Raw genomic sequence first — 14,649 nt, forward strand, 5'->3', positions numbered from 1 at the left:
AAAATACATACTGAGATGTAAGTATAATGTACAAATGAGATATCGGAAATCAAGTGTAATAAGATTAGGGAAAATATGTTAGCAATAAATTGATAATTTATTAATAATAGAGAAATAAGCGTTGTGAGCCTATGAATGCAAAAATGGCAATTAACTACATTAAACTTGCTTCAATTAAATATTGCATATTCTGAAAATGTTTATTAGTTTAAAAGGTGAATCTCCAAGATGGCAGAGCACTGAACTACTATCCTATTCAATTTATGCAGCATGTCTTCATTATTTAGTTTTCCCCTAATTTGTAACTTTAAATATCATCACACATACTCCCCTCCACATGAGCTTTGCCAGCTTTTCCTCTTGGGATAAAAGATTTGCTTTTGGACAAATAAATGCAATTTATCTTCTGCTTCCTCTTCCTTGCCCTCCAAGCAAAATTTCTTATGCCCCGCCACCTTGTCCCCCATTCCCCAAACCTGTGTGTGTGTATGTGTATGTGTGCGCACGCATGCGCTTCTCTCTCTCTCCCTCTCTCCCCCCCACTCTCTCTCTTACTCACTGAAAGTTCCCTGCAGCTGCAGAGCTGGCTAGACAATCGGGTGTTTTAGAGAAATACATTTTTGGGCTAATTTGCCATGCATAAGTGTTTCTCCTACCCTTTAAAGGCTGGGAACAAAGAGTGCATTCTGCGAGAACTCTGCCCTGTTGTGAGCGCCCTGCAGCTGTACAGAGCTAAGCTATGCTCCTCTCTCTTGCTCCATTCTCTGCTTTGCTTTTTAGAGAGCTGGGCCTCTGCATTTACCAATGCCCCAAAAGACCACGCCATCTCCAACTCCCACCAAATGTGCCTATTCTTCCTTTGAAAGGCAGAATGGAGCAGGTGGGGAGGACAAGAGGCAGTGGCAATATGGCCCTACCTATAGTGGCTTGTATCTTAAATAAGTTTATTTCTTTAAAGAACATTCTTTTGTTTTAAGAGACATCTCCAGCTTGGTACATGGCGCCCCATTTTCAGCATCATATTACCAAAAATGTCTGATGTGATGACAATCAGAAAAATGGTGATCCTAGATAGGATATGAGATTTAGGTTATACATTATTGCATACTTAATGGTCAGAAGCATAATGTGGTTAAGCCTATACCAATTGAAAAGAATTTTTGAAGCTCAGGGTTGAACTATGGAGTCCTTGCTCTGAACTTGGTTGTTTTCTTGCAGACATTTCATTACCAAACTAGGTAACAACTCCAGTGCTAGTAGGGAGTAGGTTTGCTTTCATTTAATATGCTAGTGACTTGCTCTGTCAGTATTAGTGGGAATGGTCTTGGTGGTTCCTTGGGCTGTTGTTGGCTTTTAGCTTGTTAGTCTGATTTGCTAGGTCCCTGATTGGGGTATTGTTTGCTTCTTTATTGTTGGTCTAATGTTAATCTTGGTGTTGATCTCTGCTCACCTGGATACAGGTTGCTGGTGCAGAGATGTTTTGGCCTTTTTGTTTCCTTTTTAGCTATTTGATTGTCTCCTTTGGATGGCCTGTAGATGTTTGTCTCTATGTGGCTGTTTATGGCCAGTTTATGTGAATGCCAGGCTTCCAGGAATTCTCTAGCATTATTGGACTTGGCTTGGTCTAGGATGCTCACAGTTTTCCATTTAAAACTATCATTAAGTCTGTCCATGTGTTGTTAAATTAAGGAGTTTTTATCTTGTCTATTGACTGCTAGTTGGTGTTCATGGTTGTGCTCTGCTAGTCTTCTGCCTGTTTGTCCTACATATTACAGTCCTTTCACTGTATATTGTAGATGATTCCTGTTTTTTCTTCTGGGGATGCTGGGTCTTTTGGTTTTCTTAGGGTGTTTTAGAGGGCTTCAGTTGGTTTATATCAGTGGTGAAATTCAAATTTTTTTATTACTGTTTCTGTGAGCTTGGCTTGGTGGGCTTTATGTGGCTTGGTGGGCGTGGCAGGGGAAGGATATTGCAAAATCCCCATTCCCTCCCCACTCCTGGGGGAAGGATATTACAAAATCTCCATTCCCACCCCACTCTGGGGCCAGCCAGAGGTGATATTTGCAGGTTCTCCGAACTACTCAAAATTTCCGCTACCAGTTCTCCAGAACCTGTCAGAACCTGATGAATTTCACCCCTGGTTTATATGCTATGTTGATGCCATATAGTTGTAATAGTCTATAGTTCTGAGATGCTTTTGATGTATGGCAGTGTTATCTTTTTTAAACTTGTGTTGGTATTGCTATATTAGGTTGAGTAGTTAGGCGCTTTTTGATGGGTACCCATTTTGTTTGACGATATATAGATATCTCTTTCCTGTTTTTGATGTTCAAGGTTGCCGCAGTGTGATTGTGTTCTTTGTTTTCTTCTTTCCTAGTGAATTTTATTCCTTTGAAGATGTCGATGATGATTTTGTGTGTGTTCTCTAGTTAGTCCTTTTTTATTATGATGAAGGTGTCATCTACATACTGGATCTATACAGCTAAGACAGTGCCTGTATTTGGAGCTGATTTAGTAGTATTTTATTTCTTCCTATGATTTTTCCCATGAGTGCAGAGTCCACATCATTGATCCATGGGCTGCAACAGAAATTAACAAACTGGCTTGTCACCCAAGCCTGACGTCATGGACTGAGACAGAATGACGGGCCCAAAGGCACCCAACTGGCTTTCACGCCTAAGGCAGGACTACTATGTTTTCCCGAAAATAAGACCAGGTCTTATATTAATTTTTGCTCCAAAAGATGCATTAGGTCTTATTTTCTGGTTAGGTCTTATTTTGGGGGGGAATACGGTACTAAATGCATCCATCTGGCTGACAATCTTAACTGGGGCTTATTTTGGGAGTAGGGCTTATATTATGAGCATCCTGAAAAATCATGCGAGAACTTATTTTCCGGTTGGGTCTTATTTTCAGGGAAACAGGGTAGAACTCAGTTTCTGATTTCTAGCCTGGCTCTCGTAGCTGATTTAGTAGTAAATAGTAAACAGTAGTAAAGTAGTAAAAAAAAAATCCTTTAGCAGAAATCTTTATTTTGAAATAATAGAAAATAGTTGTAGCTCAGGTTTTAGATTTTGTCAGTGGTTTGCTCTCTGAGCTTGTTTCAATTTAGTTTCTGAACGTTTCATTACTAGACTAGGTAATATTATCAGCAGGATTTCTTTGTCCAATTCTTCTTTAGCTTATTATAAATCTCTTGTGTGCCAGTTTGGTCAGTTAGCTGTGTGATTGTTTGCTATTTTAATAATAGCCATAGGAAAGGGACAATCAGAACAGGAATAACAGATACTTTTCCCAGAGGCTGCAGTCTTAACAAAAATCCCTGAACTTATTAATATTTTTGCCTAGTATTTGTCCATTCTACAGGAGTGGGAGTTTGGGGCTTGTTTTCATGGCTTCTTGTTCTAATCCTGGTGAAACCATAGAAATCAGATATATTTATTTGTTTTTATTTATTTATTTGTTCAATTTGTATGCCGCCTTTCTCTGAAGACTCAAGGCAGTTTACAATGCATTTAAAAACCATATATAAAACATTAAAAGTTAAACCATTAAAAACAATTAAAACCCTTTCACACCATTCATGGCCGGATCTCGCCAAATCGCAGCAGCGAGATTAACAGCCCCAGGCCTGCCAGAAGAGCCAGGTCTTCACTGCTTTTCGGAAGGCCAATAAGGTGGGGATGGTCCGAACCTCAGGAGGTAACTGGTTCCAGAAAGCTGGGACAGCCACAGAGAAGGCCCTCCCCTGCAGGCCCGCCAGCCGGCATTGTTTAGCTGACGGGACCCTGAGGAGACCAACTCTGTGGGATCTTACTGGTCGCTGAGAGCTATGCAGTAGAAGGCGGTCTCGAAGATACCCTGGCCCTGAGCCATGTAGGGCTTTAAAGGTAATAACCAACACCTTGAATTGTGACCGGAGACCAATAGGGAGCCAATGCAGCTCGCGGAGAATTGGTGTAATGTGGGTGTACCTAGGTGCACCCACGACAGCTCTCACGGCTGCGTTCTGGGCCAACTGTAGTCTCCAAACACACACACACACACACACACACACACACACACACACACACATATATATATCAAAGGCATCAGATATATTTTGTGTATTATTTAACTTATCTCTCACATAAATATAAAATGAACTGCCTATCTAGGAATACATTTTATTCCAAAGTATCCCAAATTTATTATTTTATTTTATTCCACATCTCCAGGTAGTATGGCCAACAACAAGGGATGTAATTGTAATTCAGCAACTTTGGACAGCCACAGGCTCCCCTCATTTATGAAGAAGAATGATGGTTTAAATAAGACCCTGGAGGCATCAAAAGGAGAAAAATAGGTATGGAAACTAGATTTCAAACTAATACAGTAAAGATCATTTGTTGGGAACTTTCAGAAATGAATGAAAATTGTAACTTCTTCAAAAATCCTTTATCAGCCTGATTTGGTCACTTTATCCTTTTCCTCCCACCCTTAAAATTCCACAGCTGAACCAAAGGTAAAGGCAGAGGTGTGCCTTGTCAGAAGCAATAGTTGGCATTCCTCTTTGCATAAAGCTATGGTTTCCTTAACTATGGTTTGTTGAAAAACCACTGCTGGGTGTTAACCCAGCACGCCATAAACCATGTTTTGCAAATACATTGGTTTTGCTCATTCAGCATGCTAACTCAAAACCAATCTGCTGCATTATAGGCTTTTGGCCATTTGAATGGGAAGGGGCTTCAACTAAATAGCTCTTAAGAACCAACAGCTTTTTCCCAAAAGATGAAATTAGAAACTTGACCTGCTTGCAATTTGGTTAAATGTTTAATTGGCTCAAAAGCTTCAGAAGCAGCCATCATACATGATGTACCACATCTAGGTACCTTCCAGATGAGTGGACTTTAATCCTCAGATTTTATAGCAATAGGCACAGCAGCTGGATATTCAATTGTTTGAAATGTACTCAGGGGGTAGTTCATCTAAATTGCAATAGTGTGTGTGTGTGTGTGTATTTATGGTGTTAATTATTTTTATGTTTATTTTTTATATTTGTTGCTTTTATCTGTTATATGCTGGACAGAGTCTTTGGGGCAGCATATAAATATGATAAAATAAATGAACACAATTCCCTATTGAGCTGCCCATAGAACTCTTTGTAGATCCATTGCTCAGCTTGAATATTTGCTGTCCATCATAGTTGGGTCTTGAGAACTTTGAATAAGATATTAATGCTTCAATATGGCAATATGCAATACCTTTTACCAATAATTTTGGCATTCACTTGTATGAAGGACTTTTTCACACACTGGTCTTTCAGTAGATGAAAGACCATTTAGCAGATTGTGAAGGAGTAAAACCACAGTGCCTGTGTACATTATGAGAATAGTGAGTGATTAGCTAGCAGCTCTATAAAACAGTTAGATTTTTGTAAGCAATAGCTTACGATGTTCCATGTATTTACTTTTTCATTTATTTTTTGCTTTTTAATGAACAAAATTTAAAAAAAGAAAAAACGGAAATAACAGTGAAGATGATAGTGAAGGCACTTGCCACTTCTGAACAGATAGCTTATAAACATAGTCAAGTATAATGAAATTTGAGTCACATATTTCATTATACTTGACCTACATTATATAGGCAATTTGCTCATAAGTGGCGAGTGCAGGCAAGTCTTCAGTCCATTGAATAAGTGAAGTAATGCATTTGCCTTTCCAATGTTTCATGGATTTACTTTATATTAACATAAACACAGCAGTATATATAAGAAATTATTTAATAGTTTGATGAAGTGGACTGCTGTATTAACTTTTAAATAGATTAATTTAGAGGTAGAAGAGGTATCTAGAGAGAAATCAGGAAAAAGAAGAGATGGGTTCATAGAATTGAGATGCCATGCTATGGAGAAGTTCAAGGAGTACTGCGCTACTGAAAAATGATGAACTACCTGGACAACTAGTAGATTGGAGTAGGTGGGGTAGGGACTTGGAGTAGGGACTTAAGACTAAGTCCCTTCATGCTGCCATTGTGATGTTTTATTGAACATATTTTAGAGCACGTGGTTCTCTAAAAGAGCTTATTGCTTTGGTCAGTTGTCCCTAAGGCAGTGGTGATTTCAACTTGATTTCATTGAGGGCCATATCAGGGTTGTATTTGACCTCAGGAGCCAGTGTGGGTGTGGCCAGTTTGATGTCACTCATGTCGGGGGCGTTTGTGCTGGCCTGAGTACTCTTGTCAGTGAAAATGGGCTCCCGAGCTCTGTTTTCAGCCGTGACGGCCTCCTGCCATCCTCTGCTAGTGAAAATGGAACTCAAGGGGCCATGTGCTGCCCTCCCAGCTCCATTTTCGCTGGCAGAGGGCAGCATGAGGCCGTTGCAGCCAAAAACAGAGCCTGGGAGGACCGTGTGTGGCCCTCCCGAGCTCCATTTTCACTGGCAGAGGCATCACAGGCTGGTCCTTTGCTGTTTCTAGGGCAGCTCCCCACGCCAGATCTAAGCACCCCATGGGCTGGATCCAGCCCCCGGGACTTGAGTTTGATACCCCTGCCCTAAGGCATTGTTTCAAGGAGGTTCTGGGGAATAGCTTTGGCATATGGATGATAGTGGTGATAGAGTACCACCTAGAGTAAACATGATTTTTGAGTTTCTTTCTTTTTTTTTTAAATTTGATTTATATGCCGCCCTTCTCCGGAGACTCAGGGCGGCTTACAATGCGTTAAGCCAGTGGTCCCCAACCTTTTTATCGCCGCGGCCCGCTGAGCGCGCGCAGGGGTGGGGGCACGGCCCAGGAGCTTTTGCGCACGGCCCAGGAGCCTTTGCGCTGCAGCGTTCATGTCCCCTGGCCACTGCGCGGCCCGGTGCCAGGTACTCCACGGCCCGGCACCGGTCCGCGGACCGGGGGTTGGGGACCACTGCGTTAAGCAATAGCCTTCATACTTTTGTATATTTTATACAAAGTCAGCTTATTGCCCCCACAAACTGGGTCCTCAATTTACCTACCTTAGAAAGGATGGAAGGCTGAGTCAATCTTGAGCCTGGTGAGATTCAAACTTACAGTAATTGCAGACAGCTAGTGTTAATCACAATGCTATCAGTCTGCTGAGCCACCAGGCCCTTCTTGGGCTACTTTCAAAATCTTCCATTTTTAAATCAGTACTCCTCTTTGGCGATGGATATAGTCCCTTTCCTAGAGTTGCCTGGGAAGTTCTTAGGCAAACTGAACAGTGAATAAAACCCCTCGTAACAAGTTTCGGATTGCTTGATTGTTTGTAAAGCTGTGTATGAAAAGATAGGTTACTGAATTAACCACAACTACGTTGAAGTGAAGTTATAAACTAATCGACCATTTAGTAAACTGGTACACTTTGGAACTAGACTATTTTTCCTTCTAGGGTTTTCAATTTGTTAATTCAAAGTTTTCTCATATGGGCATGCTGCCTGTAACTAACATGGTAAAGGCTTGCAATTACTCTTTGGGAAATGAGGAAGCATTTTTTTCTTGTTACAATAATCAACAGAGCAGGGTATGAACGGAAACACCAACCCAGGTTTTATTCCTGGCAGAGCCAAGGGCTTCTTTGCCTGATTGCTTGTTTCCAGAATAAAATGAAATCTTTCAACCAAAATGTCTGGATATAAAGAAAATACAAAGTGCTAAATATACATGAACAGGGAACTAGCATGCCCAAATGACTCCTTAACAATCAAATGAATGGCATGGCGTGGGAAAACTCATACTTTATCATTTTAGCTGCTTTAGTTTAACCTGTGGGTCTTTCATCCCTCTGTTGCGGCTCCCTGTCGCTCAAAATATGCATCACAACTGCCAATGTGCGACACCCACCGGCATGTGATTTTTTGAGCTTTTCGACCCAGCTTTGTTTTTGTTGCATATGCAGAAATAAAAATGTGTTTTCTCTGTAGCAGGTCATTGATTTCATAAATGCAACACACTATAGGTTTTTTTATACATAGCATAAAGGTAAAAAAAAAAAAACAACTCAATATATGCAATGTCATCTTCATTTTAGATGTCAAAAGGGTTTTGTGGCTCCCGACGTTTTTTTTTCCTGTGGGAAACGGGTCCAAATGGCTCTTTGAGTGCTTAAGGTTGCCGGCCCCTGGTCTATACTGAAGTAGTAAGCAAAGACTGAAGAAATGTTTAATTAGTGTTCCTTTTAAAAATGCTTTCAAAATAATAATAATAATAAAAAGATTTTCATTGTTGGCTTTCCAGTTAGATGTTGTACTATGTAGATTACCAGCCTTAGTCATATTGGTGCACTGCATGCAGCATTCAGTGGCTGTGATGGTCAATTCTGAGACATTTTGTCCTGTTTGCCACAAGCACATCAGGACTCCAATTTTCCTTAAAGCATGCTTGTGCAAGCAAGACTCTCTAATCTGGAACATTATACTGACAGAAGAGAATATTTGTGACTCAGAGTTGAACTCTTGGATCCTTGGTGCTCTCAGAGCTTGGTTGTTTTCTTGCAGATGTTTCAAGAAAGCTCTGGGAGTACCAAGGACCCCACTGGAATCTTTTGCTAGCTACATTCCTTCATCTTTGTCAAATGATGTGAAAGTCTCAGTTGATCACAAAGAGAAATGGTGAAGTCACACTTCAAATAAAATAAGGAGGAAGCTCAGCAATCAGCGAGAATCAAATTGCAAAACAAATCTATGAAGCAAGCATAAATGGCCTTAGAAATTGAAAAATAAGACCACAAAGTTGTGGTTGACATATTTGATGAAATCTTCAAAAAGGAAGGGGCAAGAATCTTAAATGCAAAGTGCAATGTATAAAGAACGTATGATTGATTGTTAGTTTACAAGGATAGAAAGCTATGGAGAGATATAGTGAATGGTTTTGGTGTAAACAAGATTCCTTTTTCGTGATCTAACTTTTTGACTTAATATTTTGTACTCTGTTTTGGCACTCTGCATACTGTTGTTTACCTCAAATGGAATTATATGGTAGGGGTGTGGGTATGCACATAATATACAGAAATCTCCATAAGAAAGATCAGCAAACTAATAAGGGTAGCCAAACCATACAGCTTTACCCCCTTTTTATGTACATTATATGCACAAAGCATGTGGGAAAAGGAGTGAGGATTCAACAGTACGCCCACTGCTGCCTCCTTCACTTTTTTTACCCCTTTTGTGGGGTGCATGTATGTGTATATGTATACTAAAGTAAATGGGTGTCTATGTGTCTCTCTGTGTGAATGACAATCAGAATAGAGCTGCAACGGACCTTAGAAATCTACTAGTCCAGCCCCCATTCAAACAGGAGACCCTATACCATTTCAGACAAATGGTAATGCACTCTCTTCTTAAAAACCTCTAGTGATGAAGCACCCACAACTTCTGATGGCAAGCTGATTAATTGTCCCCACTGTTAGGAATTTTCTCCTTAGTTCCAGGTTGCTTCTCTCCTTGATTAGTTTCCATCCATGGTTTCTTGTCCTGTCTACAGGTGGTTTGGTAAATAAGTTGACCCCCCTCCTCTTTATGGCAACCTTTCAAATACTGGAATACTGTTATCATGTCGCCCCAGCCCTTCTTTTCTCTAGACTAGCCAAACCCAAATCTTGCAACTGTTCTTCATATGTTTTAGTCTCGAGGTCTTTAATCATCTTAGTTACTCTTCTTTGCACTTTTTCCAAAGTCTCAACATCCTTTGTTGTTTGTCGTGGGGACAAAACTGGATGGAGTATTCCAGGTGTGGCCTTACTAAAGCTTTATAAAGTGGTACTAATACTTCACGTGAGTTTGATTCTATGCCTCTGTTTATACAACCAAGGATTGTATTAACTTTTTTGGCTGCTGCTGCACACTGCTGACTCATATTTAAGTGATCCTCCACTAGAACTCCAAGTTCCCTCTCACAGTTACTGTTTTTGAGCTAGGTTTTGCCTAATCTGTACTTGTACCTTTGGTTTTTCCTGCCTAATTGTAAAACCTTTCCTTTCTCCACCTTAAATTTCATGTTGTTGGATAGGGTCCATTGTTCAAGTCTGCCAAGACTTTTTTGGATCCTGAGTTTGTCTTCTGGGATGTTGGCTATTCCTGTATATTAGAAATTTGTTAGAGGAAAACTTAGGACATGTGATCATTTTATTAGATTATTGTACAATGAAAAAATCTAAATGTTATGCTCACACATAGTTTTCAATAAATTGATCAGAATATATTTCCAGATCAGTTCACTCCTATTGTCCTCCTGCTCATGGTCTATAATTATTGACAAAAAAATCTTCAGATTATTCAGATAAATATATGATTTTCTGGATTGTCCATTGATTTTCATTCCCTGCATTAAATTTCAACTTATTATTTCATCTAAAATGATTGATTTGATTAAATAATTATATATGCTGTATGGTTAGGCTCTCAAATAGGAAGGGATAAATAGCAGGATTTATATATCATGCTAATCCATGTTGTTGCTTATTTAGTATTAATGCCTTGTTTAACTAAGCATCATTAAAGCAATTATGGTTTAGTACAAATGTATGAACTCCAGACATTCATAAATATTTGTTTGTATAATGTCTGAACACAAGCCAAGAGTAGTATGAATAACCTTCAGTTTAGGCCATAGTAACCTTCAATCTGGAGAAGAAGCAGAAACTGGGCAAGATTATATCTTTAGGGATAGATTACAGTCTGTTCCTCCTTACTGTACTGTATATCAGTTCTAATTTAAATCACCTTCTCTGTCCTTCCCAATTTCAATTAACTACAAAAGGGAAAATAGAAAAAAATATGATTTGAGAGCTTTCTTTCTCTATTTCTCTTTCTATTCCTGCAGCCAAAAGCAACTGGAGGCGGGAGGAGATTTCAGTCAGGAAAAAATGGATCATAGCCCCATTCAAAACCTCCTAAGCGATAGCTTAACATTTGCACTAAGATATTACTTGCTTACTCCTGAGTTGTTGAATAAGCCACAAGTAGCTAGACTCACCCAATGACAGCCCATAATTTCTGATTTGCAATAGAGTTTGTTTCCCATAGTTCGCTCACCTCCTGAAGCCACTAAGGCTCATTTTTGCAGACTCCACTCTACCTCTAGCATCATCAACATAAAGCAGCAAATTGTCAATTTTGTTTGGTGCAATGTTTCATGTTTAAAAAAATAATTGAAGTGTTTAAAATAGTTTTTGCTTTTTCACTAGGGGTACTCCAGAAGAGGCAGCTGTGGCCATGGGAATGATGCCTTGCCCCTTGCAGTACACTTTTTGAAAAGAGACAAGGCTTTGATCATGCAATGATTGTTTGGAACAACACCCCCCCCACACACCCCCACACGGGGATGGCCTTGCAGCCCACAGAAAACCCACAAAGGCGGCTCTAACTTTTTGTTGTCCTGTTTGGTAATATTATTGCATCATCAAGAGCCTCTTTGTTGGGAATTTTTTTAAAAATGTAATACAAATCAAACACACCATACTGTGATTTATGAATCGAATATAAAGCAAGCCACAAAGTAATTAATTTCCATATCTAGTGTGGGCCTGAGACTGCAATACACATGCATAGAGATAATCTGAATTCAGTGATACAACATTGAAAAATCCATAGGGAATTGGCAGAGAAAATATTGATGAGCAGAGGTACGTAGCAAGAAACACCTCAGATCCCTTGCAAGAGGTACTATTCAGAGGTGGGTTTTAGCAGGTTCTGACCAGTTCTGGAGAACCGGTAGTGGAAATTTTGAATAGTTCGGAGAACCGGTAGTAAAAATTCTGAGTGGCCCCACCCCCATCTATTCTCTGCTTCCCAAGTCCCAGCTGATCGGGAGGAAATAAGGATTTTGCAGTAACCTTCCCCTGGAGTGGGGTGGGAATGGAAATTTTACAGTATCCTTCCCCTGCCATGCCCACCAAGCTACACCCACAGAACCGATAGTAAAAAAATTTGAAACCCACCACTGGTACTATTGCTAGCATTTGTAAAGCCTAAAGAGAAGGCAAAGGAGATCAAAGGGAGTGATCGGGTCATGCTTCCACATGATTTCCTCAAAGTGCTGCTGAACTATACACACTTACAACACATGTGATCTCGTATTTACGAAAGCAAAGCATAAAGCATTTACAAAAGCGTAAATCAAAGTGCATCATCATCATCTGCCTATCATCCCACCAAACCCACATGTCTATGAAACGTCTAAGGGCTTTGTAGCACAAAGGGCACCAGGAATATAGAGACAGCTAACCCGGGAAAATCACACAGCTCCTTCAGAGAAATCGTTAGCCTGGCCACCGCCTATTGTCATGCCCCTATGCTGAGGGTCAAGGGCAGTGGTGAAATGTAAAATTTGTTACTACCAGTTCTGTGGGCATGGCTTGGTGGGGGGGGTAAGGTGACTGGGTGGGCGTGGCCAACTTTTTTTTTCTTTTTACTTTTAAAAGCATCTTTTTACAACCTCTTTGGCCGAAGAGGTTGTAGAAAAAATGCTTTTAAAAGGCTCTTATGATTCCAGCTGAGCCGCGCGATCATCAGAGGCTTTTTAAAAAAACTTTTAAAAGCACTTTTTCGGCTGAAGAAAAAATGCTTTTAAAAGTAAAAAAAAAAAAGCCTCTGATGATCGTGCAGCTCAGCTGGGCATGGGGGGGGGCAGGGATTTTTGCTACCGGTTCTCCAAACCACCCGCCGACATCGTTACTGGATCGGACAATCCAGTCTGAACCGGGAGCATTTCACCCTTGACTCAAGGGTATTTCCAGGGACAGCATTATCATCATTATCCAGAATATCGTGTCTCACTGGCTTGGTTTCCTGGAAATATTAAAGTGTAGAATTTGTGGCTTGCTCTGCTTCACTCCAAGTAATCAGAAGTCTGAATAATCGGTACTGTCACATGTCTGATTAGTCCATGATACTTTCATTGCGCCACAAAGCAAAGTGATTCTCCTTCCTTGGTTTTAGTGCAGATATAATGGGGATTAGTCCCATTCCTTTGAATTACAAGGGTTGCCCAACGAACACAAGTCTTAAATAGTGAGATTGTACTGAAATGGGTGGCATTAAAAATTCCATTCTGAAAATGTGAATCTTACTGGAAAGCCACAGAACAACCACAACAAAAAAAAGTCCAGTTAAACTGTGCTTTGTGGTTATCCCCACAACTGGCTAAACTATCTACAGCTATTTTGAGGACTAAGTATCAAATATCATAAATATAAAATATCATAGACATCAGCATTTAATATTCCAGAGGCAAGTGCAGTTCAGTGTTCAGGATTGGAGTCTGCAAGTTTGGCATTTGCCAAATATGTCTAAATTAATGAAAATGAGAGCACGACTTGAACTTTTTTTATCTCCCTTGCCAAGCATAAGAACAGTGACAGTGCTCAGAGAAGGAAGAACAACACTGAATTGCCTTGCCATCTCTGTCTGACAATGGGGCTGTGATTGGGCTCAGCAGGACAACAAAGAACAGGTAGTGGTAGCAGTGAAAAAAACAGTTTTTTTCATGGCGGGCAGCTTACTGAAAGTTTCTTGCCTAAATATTTCCCATAATGTAATGTAATGCTACCAATTCTCCAGTGATTTTTCTCCCAAATAGTTCCAGATTTAGAGACTGATATATTCAGGGGTGGGATGCTGGAGGTTCGCAGGGGTTCAGGAGAACCTCTAGCTAAGATTCTGTGCAGTTCAGAGAACCCCCAAATCCCACTCCTGGCTGGCCCTGCCCGGCCCTGTCCACCCCTCCCCTCCCTGGAGTCCCCACATGGCCTGTTTTGGATGCAGGTAAGTGCAGGGTGTGCACGGAGGCTTGGGGAGGGTGAAAAACGGGCCTACCAGACGTTTGGGCCTCCATTTCTGGCCTCCAGAGGGACTATGGAGCCTGGGGAGGCAGTTTTCACCCTCCTGGAAGCTCAAGGAAAGCCTCCAAAGCCCGGGGAGGGCAAAAACGTCCCCCCTGCCATAGTGCAGGAGGCCGACTAGGCCATGCCCATCATAGCCATGCCCACCCAGCAACCAGGCAGCAAACCCCTTGCTAAAATTTTTGAAGCCCAGCCCTGGATATATTCTGAATATATTATTTTGTAGGTTTGTCAACTTCCATCCAGCTAATATTTGGAAGCTTTGAGTGGTAGCACTAATGACAATTAGCCAGTAATGAAATCCTCAGGTTGGCGAGGAACAATCTACCATCTGAGCTTACAATAAGACAAAACACAATAATTTGGGGGTTCTTATAGTTGCGGAATCATTTTTAAGACTTGCTTTAATAAAGCTTTATGTCCCGATTGAGGTCAGATGTGACAAAACCAATCATTGCTTCTCCTCATTCTCAAATAATATCCTTAACAGTAAAAATATAACTATGGCGCCTTCCTCTTACACCCTACTGCATTGCCCTCGTGAAGGGTTAATTCAGCCAGGCTCTTTTTGCTCGGAATTGTTTTTTAAGAATCAAAGAGAATAGTTCTCTTGTTACAAACATGGCTTCTGGGCATTTGGTGATGCTTTCCCTTTTTCCTCTCTTCTTGTACTACAAAGGAATCTTTTGTTCCCTCCTCCCAGACTCCTTTCCTCACCCCCATCCTCCAGCTCTGGCCTCTTCCCCTCTTGGCTGCCAACTAGCTATGGAATGACAAAAAAATGACCAAACCATAGTCATGGCAAGTATTTCTCTGGTTATGATCTG

The 14,649-nt window shown here is 40.7% G+C and overlaps 1 protein-coding gene across 1 annotated transcript in view; it reads left to right on the top strand.

Moving 5' to 3' along the window:
* Positions 1-14,649, top strand: part of PICK1 (protein interacting with PRKCA 1) — a 66,941-nt gene that overhangs the window by 19,996 nt on the left and 32,296 nt on the right. Inside the window, exon 2 of the mRNA XM_087873871.1 lies at positions 4,218-4,345. The gene's annotated coding sequence lies outside the window, so the exon portion shown is untranslated. The remainder of the gene's footprint in view (positions 1-4,217; positions 4,346-14,649) is intronic.

Source organism: Pantherophis guttatus, chromosome 7 (assembly GCF_059756535.1).
Source record: "Pantherophis guttatus breed Tessera chromosome 7, ASM5975653v1, whole genome shotgun sequence".
Taxonomy (NCBI): Eukaryota; Metazoa; Chordata; class Lepidosauria; order Squamata; family Colubridae; genus Pantherophis; species Pantherophis guttatus.